At 40.6% G+C, this 15,404-nt stretch overlaps 1 protein-coding gene across 4 annotated transcripts in view; it reads right to left on the bottom strand.

Annotated features, from left to right (window-relative positions):
- The window catches only part of LOC105009149, a 79,429-nt gene that overhangs the window by 30,378 nt on the left and 33,647 nt on the right, over positions 1 to 15,404 (bottom strand). For 2 of the 4 annotated variants that reach the window (XM_029125054.2, XM_029125057.2), the window contains exon 1: positions 8,734 to 9,063. The exons of 1 other annotated variant lie outside the window; for it this stretch is intronic. The gene's annotated coding sequence lies outside the window, so the exon portion shown is untranslated. Of the gene's footprint in view, positions 1 to 8,733; positions 9,064 to 15,404 lie in introns of those variants that run through there. One more of the 4 variants, XM_029125056.2, reaches the window with a different exon arrangement.

Raw genomic sequence — 15,404 nt, 5'->3', positions numbered from 1 at the left:
TGTGAATAAAAATCTAAATATTTTTTTCTGAACTCTTCCTCAGTTAAAACCTTAAGATTTTGTTGTTGAAAAATGAATATGAATGTTTTCTTTTCATTATTTGAGGTCTGAAAACAATGCATCTTTTTGTGGTTATTTTGACCAGTTTTCTACAAATGAAACCTCTACATGACAATATTTTTATTTGGAATTTGGGAGTAATGTGGTCAGCAGTTTTAGAATAAAATAAAACTATTCATTTTACTCACAAAAATATACCTATGAATAGTAAAACCAAAAGAAAGTGATAATTTTGCAGTGGTTTCTTAATTTTTCCAGAGCTGTATATACACTCACCTAAAGGATTATTAGGAACACCTGTTCAATTTCTCATTAATGCAATTATCTAATCAACCAATCACATGGCAGATGCTTCAATGCATTTAGGGGTGTGGTCCTGGTCAAGACAATCTCCTGAACTCCAAACTGAATGTCAGAATGGGAAAGAAAGGTGATTGAAGCAATTTTGAGCGTGACATGGTTATTGGTGCCAGAAGGGCCGGTCTGAGTATTTCACTATCTGCTCAGTTACTGGGATTTTCACACACAACCATTTCTAGGGTTTACAAAGAATGGTGTGAAAAGGGAAAAACATCCAGTATGCGGCAGTCCTGTGGGCGAAAATGCCTTGTTGATGCTAGAGGTCTGAGGAGAATGGGCCGACTGATTCAAGCTGATAGAAGAGCAACTTTGACTGAAATAACCACTCGTTACAACCAAGGTACGCAGCAAAGCATTTGTGAAGCCACAACACGCACAACCTTGAGGCGGATGGGCTACAACAGCAGAAGACCCCACCGGGTACCACTCATCTCCACTACAAATAGGAAAAAGAGGCTACAATTTGCACGAGCTCACCAAAATTGGACAGTTGAAGACTGGAAGAATGTTGCCTGGTCTGATGAGTCTCGATTTCTGTTGAGACAGAGTCAGAATTTGGCGTAAACAGAATTAGAACATGGATCCATCAAGCCTTGTTACCACTGTGCAGGCTGCTGGTGGTGGTGTAATGGTGTGGGGGATGTTTTCTTGGCACACTTTAGGCCCCTTAGTGCCAATTGGGCATCTTTAAATGCCACGGCCTACCTGAGCATTGTTTCTGACCATGTCCATCCCTTTATGACCACCATGTACCCATCCTCTGATGGCTACTTCCAGCAGGATAATGCACCATGTCACAAAGCTCGAATCATTTCAAATTGGTTTCTTGAACATGACAATGAGTTCAATGTACTGAAATGGCCCCCACAGTCACCAGATCTCAACCCAATAGAGCATCTTTGGGATGTGGTGGAACGGGAGCTTCGTGCCCTGGATGTGCATCCCACAAATCTCCATCAACTGCAAGATGCTATCCTATCAATATGGGCCAACATTTCTAAAGAATGCTTTCAGCACCTTGTTGAATCAATGCCACGTAGAATTAAGGCAGTTCTGAAGGCAAAAGGGGGTCAAACACAGTATTAGTATGGTGTTCCTAATAATCCTTTAGGTGAGTGTATATACGCTACACCAGGGCTGTCGCAATTATCACGCAATTGCCTGATCGAAATAATTTGAGGATGATCGCAATTATTTTATAGACAATCTTTTTGCACAATATTTTGATTACAAAATCATGTTTCCTATCCAGTGGCATTTTTATATTGGTGGGGCACAAAGCATTTAAAAATATAGGATACATACCAGTAAAGCTACAAAACTTCCACTCGCTACATTTGTGTTTATTTAACACCTCAACAAACAGCGTGGATAAACACTTTTAACGACAGAGCGGCTTGCTTCTACCAGGTGTTGTAGTACACATACTGGAGAGAGACCTTGTGTAATTGCTCTCCTTCACACAAACACACACACATTTACAAACCTAAATTAGGAATGCAACCAAGCTCAGAACCAATGGGCCATACGCAAACAGCAATGAGCATGGACACACTAACAGTTGTCACCATCTATAACAATCGATTCAGCACAAAAATGTGACTAATGCATGGACCAGCACCACAAAGGCAGGATGATAAAATATGCTTTCACTCACAAAGGCTGAGGGCTCACTTGAAGAGAAGGGTGGCATGGAAATTCTTCCTCTGGGCAAACTTTTTGATGAATGAAGTCATGTAGCTGCTGAATCAGCTGGCTTTCGATGGACAACATGGCAAATGTGTTGAGTCGCGGCTGTCCCATGGTATTGCAATTGAAGGTTTTACCCTCTTCAAGGTGGAAAAGTTCCTCTCTGACTTGGATGTGTTGTTATGATCATTTTCAGCAGAGTGACAGTCTCAGCAAAAGCCTCCTCTAGGTTGTTCTCATGGATGGATCTTAACAGAGACAGGGCCGTCTTACCAGTGTGAAGCTCAGTGTGGCGGTACAGAGTGGACTTGTCAGGCTCGAGGAGGAATGAGGAGCAGGAATCCAAAGTCATAGTGTTGAACTGTGTTTTAATAGTGGCGTAGCCTGATAATGCTCTGGGTAGGCGAGACAATAACACACAAAGACAAGGGAAGCAGAGGGAACATATATACTGGGTGAAATGATTAGAATGAGGACCAGGTGCGCCAAACAAGACAACAGGTGAAATGCATGAATGAGATGGGCGGTGGTGTCAGAAGACCGGTGACGTCGACCGCTGGAGCCTGCCTGCTGCAGGGGGAGAAGAGGCAGCAGAGGGCGCAGTCGTCACAGGTCTACTCAGAGTTCAACTTTCCTCGTTTCCTAGAGGCCATAGTTTCACTGCACAGTCAAGCTCAGATGTAGGGAATGACAGAACAAATTGTGGGAAGAGCTGTCAACCAGCTTGGCAGCGATCAGGTGGTCACTTTGTGAAAACATCTGTTTTACCTGGGAGATATGTCGCATGCCTCCTTTATCAACGGCGCTGTGTTGGTTACTCATCGGCCTGGCTCGTCTGTTCCATTGTGAACGGTGGCAGCCCATTCATCAGTTTGCTTCCGCATATTCTGGACATTTTCCTTGAAACGGGTGAGTGCACTGCTAATCCCAGATGCATCAATGCTCTGTTTTTGCAGAGTGTTGTATAAAACATCAACTTCTGGCATAAGGTAGAAAAAAAATTCCAGCAGCTGCAGAAAGGTTCGGTTCCGGAGTATTTTTGGCAGGCCATATGCCTCACTTATGGTGGTCTCATCCCATCCTGGTTGTGTGCGTATGTCCTCCATACACAGGAGCATTGCAGAGGGGTTTTCCCAAACTGCATTGACAGTTCTACTTTTAAAGTTCCACCGTACAGCGGGTGGATTTGGAATGCGTCTCTGTGTTGCCTCAACAAGTTTCGCAACACGTTTTGGAGCGGCAGAGAAAAAGGTGGCAAAAGCAGTTAAATCTGCAAACACCGTCAGGGTGCTCATCCTTGCTGAACAAAGTTGCTGCAAGGTCAGGTTCAGCTGGTGAGCATAGCAGTGAACAAACTGGGCATGTGGGTAGGTCTCTTTCATTAGCGTCTGTACCCCTCAGACGTTTCAACTCATTACAGTCGCACCATCATAAGTCTGAGCGATCAGCTTTTCTCCCAGCTTCAGTGGTTCCAGCACAGCCTTAATGCTATTAGAGAGGCCGAGTCCAGTTTTATCTTTGACTTCCACAAACTCCAAAAACGTCTCTGTCACTGTATTGTCAGGCAACGTATTGCAACACAACCACCATTTGTGATTTACAGGAGACATCAGTTGTCTCATCTGCCTGAATAGCAACAAATGATGTCTCGTCCACTTGCTTGGCTATCTCCTCCCTGTACACTTCATACATACAGTCTAACAGTTCATTTTGTACAGTGCCAGATGTCCCTTTGAAGATGGGCAGAGCATCATAGTGTCTCTATTGTCTCAAAAATGCCTCTGAATATTCCAGGATTCAGGGAGTCCAACGACTCGTCGTGCCCCCAAAGTGCGTTTTCACATTTTCCACACAGTTTAATACATGTCTCTATTGTCTCAAAAATGCCTCTGAATATTCCAGGATTCAGGGAGTCCAACGACTCGTCGTGCCCCCAAAGTGCGTTTTCACATTTTCCACACAGTTTAATACATGTTATGATCCGACTGAGAACGTACCAGTTTTCCTCCACCTGTTTGTTATGCTGCTCATGCACTGTCAACTTGGGCTGCAACATTTACCCTTGCAAGTAAGCCCAATTTCACAGCATTGTCCAGACGACTCCCGCTGCTCTCATGTTTTGCAATCCTCTCAGAAAGATGTTTCAAATCTAACCGGTCCTCGACCAAGTACCATCTACACCAAATAGCAGACATGGAAAACAGAAGAGTGCCTTCTTTTATATGCTAACCGTTAGACACTTTTTCTTCAAAAACCACTCCACATTAAACCCGTGGTTACTTTTACAAGCAGTTTGAGTGATGACAAAAAAGTCGCTTTACTTTAAGTTTCCCCTCCAAATGATAGGTTTCAAACTGGTGCTCGAGTATGAAATCCACTTTATTCATTTTTTCAAGTTATCTGGCGTTTGTGAAGCTAACAAGCTAGCTATAACAATCTACCCTCCTCGCTCTTCTTGCCGACTAATGTTGGCGCCAGAGAGACAGGCAATAAGGTCTGAAATACAAAACGACACTGTAGTGGGGCTACCGGCTGCCAGCCCCACTAGGCATCATATTCGTGTGATCTACATTGCATTTTGAGAGAGGGACTAGCCCCACATTCACTCTTAGCCTATGGCCTACAACTGTGAACTGGAATTGGCAGAACGCAGTCTGAAGCAGCAAAGCAGGGACCAATGAACATTAAATAAACTCCTTACACAAATGATATGCAATTTAGGAAGATGCTATATATTTATAGATAATAAATTATAGGAAGTAATCTTCCAGAAATAAAATAACATGTTGACAACAGGTGGGACTGTGCCCCACCTGACCCTAATGACAAGAGCTTCAAGATACAGTCAGAAATGTCCAAAATGTTAGTCCAACTGTCAGCCCCCATTAGTTTAAGGGCAAGGAGATACAGAAATAAAATAATTCAGAAATAAATATATGTAGTGGCGATTTGTCCTCAGCTTAAATCAAAAAAGAAATTAAAAGAAAATATACAAACTCAAAATCAAACGGCCACTGAGGCTATTAGTCACCCATTTTCTGAGACTAAATCCACCTTTATCACAGAGCGCAGTCAAGTCCTTTGCAATTTTAATTGCATCTCTTTCTGAGGGTATGGACTTCAGGCAGTCGTCCACATAAAAGTTATGACGAACTGTACTGATTACTTCATCTGGAAAATCCAACGCATTGTCCTCTGCAGTTCTTCTCAAGGCATAATTTGCGCAACTTGGAGAAGATACAGCTCCAAACAAGTGTACCTTCATTCGATATTCCACTGTTTCTTTATCAGTATTGCCATTAGGCCACCAAAGAAAGCGAAGAAAGTTCATGTGTTTGTCAGGCACCTGTACTTGATAAAACATGGTATGGATGTCAGACATGACAGCAACAGGCTCTTTCCTAAACCGAATGAGGACCCCAATAAGGGAGTTAGTGAGATCTGGACCCTGCAAGAGCTGACAGTTTAGTGATGTTCCTTTGTATGTAGCTCCACAGTCAAACACAACCCTCAGCTTGCCCTTACTGGGGTGATGTACTCCGTGATGGGGGATGTACCAGACCTTTCCATCCCCTTGTTCCAGTTGGTCCACTGGTACCACTTCAGCATAACCCTGAACCAACATATCACCGATAAATGAGGTGTACTCCTCCTTAAACTTATCCTTCCTCTCAAACTTTCTCTTCAAACCTTGGAGGCGTTGTTCAGCAACACAGCGATTATTTGGTAAGACAGGATCTTTTTCTCTAAAAGGTAAGACAATGCAATAATGTCCATTTTTCAGTTCTATTGTACTACTCACAATCTTCATGAATTTAACGTCCTCTATTGACATCTCCAATTGTTCCTCAGATGTTATTTCATTAAAGTCATGGTTATATTGTTTAATGAGCATTTCCTCCAGATACTCCACCGAAATGCGATTGGTTGTAACAACAGAGCACCCACTCCTTACTCTATTGCTGCCTTCGCCTCGAAGTGGTCCATTAATTACCCAGCCAACTCTTGTTCGAACTGCATATGGTCCTTCACCTTGACTGTTAATCACCTCCCAGGGTTCCATCACTTTTGATGCATCAGTTCCAATGAGCAAATCAACACTTGAATCCAAGTCATGAAGGTTTATGTTTCGCAAGTAAGACCATTTAGCCACATCCCCTTGTCGTGGAATGTTCAACTTAGACACTGGCATCATCTTTTGAGTTAGAACCTTAGGCAACTGAATAAAATCATTAGTATCCATGCCAGATACTTCTAAACCAGACAAAACATTAGTACTCACAATTTTCTTTTGACCCATTGCCCTTAATAAAATGTTCGCTGGCTTTCCTCTTAGACCTAGTCTTCTTGCCAAATCAACAGTGCAGAAAGTACCTGAACTCCCAGGATCCAGAAATGCGTAAGTCTGCACAACTGTATTACTCATCTGGCTTTTAACCTGAACGGCAACAATTGAGAAGACAGCATCATCCTCTTCGCCGGCCCCTATATGACCACACGTCTGTTGTCCAGTTGACACACTTCGTGGAAGGCTCACAGACTCCTGTGCCTCTTTGAATGATGTACCCTTTCCCTCAATGTGAAGGACTGATGGATGCTTCAAGTGACACACACTACAATCCAAACGACTCCTACAGTCTTTGCTTGTGTGACCACTTTTTAAGCAACCAAAACAAATTCCATTTTCCTTTATGAAACTTATCTTGTCCCGGTGCATCTTTAACTTAAACCGTGAGCATTTATCCAGAGTGTGATTGTTCTGTTGACAGAATAAACAGCCTTTAAGATTACCTTGGGCAGAGGAGGACTTGATCTTATCATCAATGTAGACCTTATCTCCTTCTTTTACTGAACTAACACTGGTTGCAAAAGCACTCCCAGTTCTTCTCTGCTTTGCATGACCAGCGATGGAGGCTTTAGTATAGCTGGTAGATTGACAATCCTGTACATTACCAAACAGGGGGTCGGAGACAATTTTCACTTGTTTTTCCAACAAAAGTCACAAGGTCAGTAAATACAGCCCTGTGTCCACTTTGCTCCTGCAGATCACATGCAACATTTCGCCACTTTTCCCTTAGCTTATAAGGCAATTTCATCACAATGCTTCTGAGGTTGGATGGCATGTCCAACTCCTTCAAATATATGACTTGCTGTGTTATATTGGAACAACCTCGAAGAAACAGAGAGAATGCTTGTAATGCTTTTACATCCTCTGGCTTAATGAGAGGCCTTGTAAGAATTTTGTCCATATAAGCAGAGGCAATTTTGTGCTCGTTGCCGAAATGTTCTGCAAGAAGGGATTTAGCTCTTTGGTATCCCTGCTGAGGAGGCAAGTGCTGACAACTTTTCACCAGTTCCCTTGGCTGACCCCTGGTGTACTGTTCCAAAAAGTTCAAGCAATCACTCCTGTTATTGGTCTTTTCTACACAGTTTTCAAAAGCTCTAATAAAGGCTCGAAACTGAAGAGGGTCACCGTCAAACACGGGAATACTTCTCATTGGCAGAGCAGATGCTAAATTTTGCTGAACCAACAGCGTGGTAATATCATTTTGTTGTTGCATAATGCTCACAATATCATTCTGGGTATTATTGTTGCATGCTGAGTTAGGATAGGATTGCGGTTGAGTATCATGAACCATTTGTGTCCTTTGTGTTTGGGTGTCACTTGTTGCCAGTCTGGTGTCCGATTGTCCCATTTCCACCCTTTCAGGCCTGATAATCTGAGCCCGTGACTCAGGGTGAAATTCACTGTGAATGTTCCTTATGTCATGGTGGTCTGGAATGAAATGATCAGCGTACGGATTCAGGTGGCCTGTCCTTTGCTTGTTCCTTTCATAATAGGAATTCATTCCGTCAGATCCTTTAGAACCACATTTTGAATTAATTACCAGCACACAAAGTTTAGCATTGGTTGCAGCAAGGTCGGCTTCCAGAGCCAACTGTTCCTTTTCCTTCCTTAATTCCTCTTCTTTGGCTTCTAACAAGTGTTTCCTTTTTAATGCAGTCATGTGTTCCATAAGTGCTGCCTGATCAGCTTCTGCTTTAATCCTTGCAGATGAAGTGGATGAAGCTCTTGATACTTGAGAATGTGATCTGGAATTACTCTCCTTCACACATGAGATGTTAGATGCGCTGTCTTCAGGATTAATCCCATCAGAAGTTACACTTTGGTTATCAGGGTGTTCTGCATCAATAACAACTGATTGTACATATGGGTGAGCAGCTTCAGACAACCAGCCCTTTACTTCAGCAGTGAATTCACAGAACATGGTCATTTTTGTATGAAAATACTCATTTTGTCTTAGAACTTCACTCTCTGGCCTTTTTCAGTGAACTTGACGCCTCGTTTTACAGAGTGCTTAGGCAGAACGTCACTCTTCACTCTTGACGTGGAAGATTGTTGCGACATTGTTTCCCTTTTACTCAAACCCCTTTAAGTTCAGCTCAATTTTCACACAATTTGTTTATGCCCCTGAAGTTGATTGCGCAATCGTTACACATCCTCCAAAGCCACAACTCTTAAGACTTCCATTATTCAACCTCATGCAGTGAAAGAATGAATCCAACGCTCCAATAGCTAAGCCATCTTCCAATACAGCTTCAAAGTAAAAAAAATTCACATACCAACTGTTGAACGGTTTCCTGTGATGTCCGTAGTCCCCCGTCTTTCAAACAACGACGTGATTTAACAACGTACACCACAATCCTCTTTCATGTAGTAGGCCTAATCCAAACTTCCACGAAGTCCAACGACATGAATGTCCACGTTAAGGTACGTTTTTTACTTATGTAGTGGCGATTTGTCCTCAGCTTAAATCAAAAAAGAAATTAAAAGAAAATATACAAACTCAAAATCAAACGTCCACTGAGGCACTTAAAGATTATATCTTACGCAGGGCACAATGGCCCTCATTTATCAAAAGTGCGTACACCAAATTTCCAGCGTACACCCAAAACCACGGTGACTTTGAGATTTATCAATATGGACGTTGGCGTACGGCACTCTCAAATCCTACGCCAGCTCAGGAGGTGGTGTACGCACGTTTTGAGTTAGTGCGGAAATGCGCATGTTGAGTTATATGTTCTCATCATTTATGTTATATTATGTTGTTTAATTATGATACTGACTGTTCTATACCCAAAATTGTGCAAGAGTTAATTGTGCGCATGTTTGAAGAGACGGGACTTTTATTTTGACCTGTCTCAAGTAAAAAATGTGTAGCCGTATACTCAGCCCCTGCTGCAGTTCCCTCGTGCACTGATGTTATGCCAGTGCAGAGATGTAAACTGAAAATAAAACAGTATTAATAGTTATATTTGGAGTGATCTTTGGTGGATGGATGACAACAAAATATTGCACATGGACATGGCGGAGAGAAATGAAATCTTAACAGCGCAGAAAAGAAAATCCTAACGCACTGACAAACTAAAAGATGTTATATATTATGACCTACTGTAAAAAAAACAACAACATAATTACAAACTTCAGTGTTTATTTTTGTGCAACATGGACTTCAAGGTTTCATTTGTGTGACTTCACCAAAGCATTTGACTTATATGTATTCCTTCAGATGCGAGTCTGTGCGCTTTACATGACGTTTCAGGGTTAGGCCCGGCAGTTGCGCATGGACTGGGTTCAGTAATAAAAGGCTTTGAATTACCAACATATAATTCAGACTGACAAAATAATAAAAATGACATTCTTCTTCTTTTAGACAATAATAGAAATAATAATAATAACGACATTCTTCTTCTAAATAACAATAAACGTCATTGATAAATATCATGAAATAATAAGACGAATATTACAAAATGTCATGCAGTTATTAATGTGAATGAATGGTACTCCACATCACATCATCTTTTATTCCGCTTTTTAAACTGCCAAATGAAACAATTTTATTTCTTTCTACCTCCCTGGTGATCGTCTCAATCTCCACGTCAGAGAAGTTTATCTTTTTTGCCGTCTTCCGTGTGGCCATGGCGTAAAATGAGGGCGTGGGGGAAGCGGAGACTTGAATATATAGGGGCGTCTTATTCTAATGACGATCGTTTTCATCCGCGGCATTTATCAAGGGAAGGTATTGCGTACACCTGGATTTTAAAGGTACGCACAGTTTCATAAATCAGGCGATGAGAGGAGTGTAAGCAAAATCTTACGCCAACATATACGCCCGTTTCTACGCAAGAATGATAAATGAGGGCCAATGAGTCCAATGTCCAGGCAAGCGTATAGTTCATGCGCTTTATTTCCCATTGGAGCAAGCATACACTAACGTTTGCATCCTCTCTTTCCCTGGTAAAAAACCAACAACGTTTCCCAGTGCCTGCCTGTCCTAAGTGTAACCACCATTTTATACATACAAACAGGTGCTCAGTAACACAACAAAAAACAACAACATAATAATTATAAACTTCAGTGTTTATTTTTGTGCAACATAGACTTCAATGTTTAATTTGTGTGACTTTCCCAAAGCATTTGATTTATATGTATTCCTTCAGATGCGAGCCTGTGCGCTTTACATGACGTTTCAGGGTTAGGCCCGGCAGTTCCGCACAGACTGGGTTCAGTAATAAAAGGCTTTTAATGACCAAAATATAATTCAGACTGACAAAATAATAAAAATGACATTTTAAATAATAGAAAAAATAACGACATTCTTCTTCTAAATAACAATAAACGTCATTAATAATAAAAATCATAAAATAATAAGACGAATATTACAAATTGTCATGCAATTATTAATGTGAATGAATGATACTCCACATCACATCATCATCACTATTGAACACCCCAATACATGTGACCTGATACGAAATGAAATGCTAATTGTTTCAAACACGTGCTGTAAAATGCATTGTGATAGGTCATTTGCTCATCCAAACAGCTTTATAATAACAGATTTTATAATGCTCCTCGTTCGGTGTCAGCTGGAGACTTGGATCCGGTGGGCCTCCCCCAATCTGACTCTGGCTCCTCTTTAGTGCCGAGACGCGCCTCTTTGTGGCGATCTTTGAATCGGACCACTTTTTTTTCACCTACAATAAACAAGAAAACTCATGCTTAACTTGATCGGTCTATATTAAGCAATAAAGAAAACTCATGCTTAACTTGTATTAAGCAATAAAACATTCTTACCTCTGCTGGAGTGCGCTTCTCAACCCCCACACTGTTAACAGCACTCGTAATTTGGGTCCATATTTTGTTTTTGTGTTCGCCTTTTATTCGACTTTTTAAACTGCCAAATAAAGCAATTTTATTTCTTTCAACCTCCCTGGTGATTGTCTCAAGCTCCACATCAGAGAAGTTTCTCTTTGTTGCCGTCTTCCGTGTGTCCATGGCGTAAAATGAGGGCGTGGGGGAAGCGGAGACTTGAATATATAGGGGCGTCTTATTCTAATGACGATCGTTTTCAGCCGCGGCATTTATCAAGGGCAGGTATTGCGTACACCTGGATTTTAAAGGTACGCACATCTTCATAAATCAGGCGGTGAGAGGAGTGTAAGCAAAATCTTACGCCAACATATACGCCCGTTTCTACGCAAGAATGATAAATGAGAGCCAGTGACTTATGGGCACCAAAATTTGTTTTTATGAGTTTAGTAGAGCCCTCTATGGATGTGCCAAGTTACAAAACATTTTTGCTGCTAGAAGTTGATAAATTTGCAAAAACGGCGGAAGAGAATAATTATAATAAAAAAACTATTACAATAGGGTTACCCTAGCTTTGCTGCTCGGACCCTTAATAATAATAATTAAAAGACTAACAATTACAATAGGGTTCCCACAGCTTCACTGCTTGGATCCCTAAATATAAGATTATGGAAATGAATACAATAATTAATAAATACAGAAATGAATCATCAATGAATTAAATAAATAGGGAAATAATATTGATGAATACATTTATTATGATAGTTATATTCATTCATTTCTAATTTTGGCAGGTTTGGTCCTACATACTAATGATCTTGATAGACGTACCAAGTCCAGAACAACACATCTGCGTTGTGGTGTACATAAAAATGTGTGAAAATACAATTTCATGAGATGTGGTTAAAAAACAAAAACCTTATATGAACAGACAACAGTTTTGACTGTGAGTCTGCTGAATGTGATAATTGTGGTTGTGAACTAATAGCACTGATGGGAAGTGAGAGGTCAGAAGGATCACTGCGGCTTTGGGAGCTTTTCAATCCTTCAACTATATTTTAACTTACCCAATTTCTTCAAAAATCTTAACGATATTTCATTTAGTGATATCACAAGCTACAGTTACCTATTGGACATCACAAGAAATTCTTGTTACTTGTTATATATTATCTTATATTGTGTTTTTACAAGCAAATAAACACTTACTGATCAGATGAATAGCTTAATAATAATACTTTCCCACCATCCTGTAGATGACTGGTACAGGTGTATCACTCTACCTTCTCTGCCAGAGTAAAGAAATAACCAGAGTTTTAGTTTTTCACCTGGGATGAATCTGGGATACATAACTCCTTAAAAGGCATGGACCCTAACAAAGCAGCTGGTCCAGATAATCTGTGTCTATGTCTCATTTCAAATAGCCATGTACTGTACCTGAGCCCATTAACACCTTTCTTACTCATGGGCTAAATGTAATCCATAGCATTTGGAAATGTTATGGTCATGCTCTTTTTAAAAAGGAGGTGAACCTAGTCTCAATAACTACAGGTCAATGTCTAACTGTCTGTGTCAGCAAAACTATTTGAATCCCTTGATCACTAGATCAGATCAATTGAACAAGTTTTTTGTGTGAACTACAAATTATCATGGTTTCAATCTGGTTTTAGAAAACAGAAGAGAACTACTTCTACTGCCAATAAAGTAGTTTATGACCTGATAGGTGACATGGACAGGAAATAGTCCCTGTGTCTCTCAATCTGTCAAATGCTTTTGACGCTGTTGACAACAACATGAGTATATTTGATTTGATGATTGTGTCTTTGTTTGTATATTCAGCGTAGCTAGGGTTTTGATGTTGTTGAGGGAAGAAGTAAAATACTGTTATCCATTACAGAATGTCACATTTTCATAATACCAACCCAACAAATAATTTTTGAGAATGCATTAAAGTGAACTGTATTAGATCAACAGCCAATACACTATTAACTAAAACCCAGCTAGTCTGGTACTCATATTTCTGGCAAGAGTGTACATTTAAGAAAAAACAAAAGAAATGCTAAGAGTGTTATGTAACATTCCTGAGGAGGTTTGTACTGCCCATACAGCAGTCTGAAGAAGGATATGCTACAATGTCAACTGGTACACCACTATGCTATTCTGTTGCTGTACCAATTCCATTCTAATACAGAAAATCTGCTTTTTAACATGTTTATTTACAATGCTTTGAAAGAAAAACAATTACACTCATATTGTATGTAATCAAAGGTAATATTTAATGGATATCTGGAAATACTGGGAAGGTACTGATTATATTATATTATATTATAAGTAACTGCAATGCATAATCTAAAAACATCACTGTAAAGCAAGCAAATTAAGGAGATATCATCAACACTGCCAGTGAAACCTGATTATGAAACCACTGACATAAATAAAATGTTAACATGATGTCATTACACTAACATCGATCAAATAGACAAATAATTTTAAACCAGGTTGTTTGAATCCTGAATGATGATTGTTTGAGCCTTGGTATAGGATGATGTATACCACGTGTATGACATCATATCACTTTTTACTGCTCTAATTATAGTTTTAATTATACCGTTTTACACTAGCAATAAGGTATCTCAGTGATTTGTGGTATATTGCCAATATACTACAGTGGGGAGAACAAGTATTAGATAACCTGAAAAATCGGCAGTGTTTCCCACTTACAAAGCATATAGAAGTCTGTAATTTTTATCATAGGTATTCTTCAACTGTAAGTGACAGAATCTGAAACAAAAATCCAGTATATCACATTGTATGATTTTTAAGTAATTAATATGCATTTTATTGCATGACATAAGTATTTGATACATCAGAAAAGTAGAACTTAATATTTGGTAAAGAAACCTTTGTTTGCAATTACAGAGATCATACGTTTCCTGTAGTTCTTGACCAGATTTGCACACACTGCAGCAGGGATATTGGCCCACTCCTCTATACAGACCTTCTCCAGATCCTTCAGGTTTCAGGGCTGTCGCTGGGCAATACAGACTTTCAGCTCCCTCCAAAGATTTTTTATTGGGTTCAGGTCTGAAGACTGGCTAGGCCACTCCAGGACCTTGAGATGCTTCTTACGGAGCCAGTCCTTAGTTGCCCTAGCATCTTCAATGCTCTTACTGAGGGAAGGAGGTTGTTGGCCAAGATCTCGTGATACATGGCCCCATCCATCCTCCCCTCAATACGGTGCAGTCGTCCTGTCACCTTTGCAGAAAACCATCCCCAAAGAATGATGTTTCCACCTCCATGCTTCGCAGTTGGGATGGTGTTCTTGAGGTTGTACTCATCCTTCTTCTTCCTCCAAACACAGCGAGTAGAGTTCAGACCAAAAAGCTCTATTTCTGTCTCATCAGACCACATGACCTTCTCCCATTCCTTCTCTGGATCATCCAGATGGTCATTGGCAAACTTCAGATGAGCCTGGACATGCGCTGGCTTGAGCAGGGGGACCTTGCGTGTGCTGCAGGATTTTAATCCATGACGACGTAGTGTGCTACTAATGGTTTTCTTTGAGACTGTGGTCCCAGCTCTCTTCAGGTCATTGACCAGGTCCTGCTGTGTAGTTCTGGGCTGATCCCTCACCTTCCTCGTGATCATTGATGCCCCATGAGGTGAGATCTTCCATGGAGCCTCAGACCGATGGAGAATGACCGTCATCTTGAACTTCTTCCATTTTCTAATAATTGTGCCAACAGTTGTTGCCTTCTCACCAAGCTGATTGCCTATTGTCCTGTAGCCCATCCCAGCCTTCTGCAGGTCTGCAATTTTATCCCTGATGTCCTTACACAGCTCTCTGGTCTTGGCCATTGTGGAGAGGTTGGAGTCTGTTTGATTGAGTGTGTGGACAGGTGTCTTTTATACAGGTAACAAGTCCAAACAGGTGCAGTTAATACAGGTAATGAGTGGAGAACAGGAGGGCTTCTTCAAGAAAAACGAACAGGTCTGTGAGAGCCGGAATTCTTACTGGTTGGTAGGTGATCAAATACTTATGTCATGCAATAAAATGCAAATTAATTATTTAAAAATCATACAATGTGATTTTCTGGATTTTGTTTTAGATTCGGTCTCTCACAGTTGAAGTGTACCTATGATA

Source organism: Esox lucius, chromosome 14 (genome assembly GCF_011004845.1).
Source record: "Esox lucius isolate fEsoLuc1 chromosome 14, fEsoLuc1.pri, whole genome shotgun sequence".
Classification (NCBI taxonomy): domain Eukaryota; kingdom Metazoa; phylum Chordata; class Actinopteri; order Esociformes; family Esocidae; genus Esox; species Esox lucius.
This window is presented reverse-complemented; position numbering and strand designations above follow the sequence as displayed.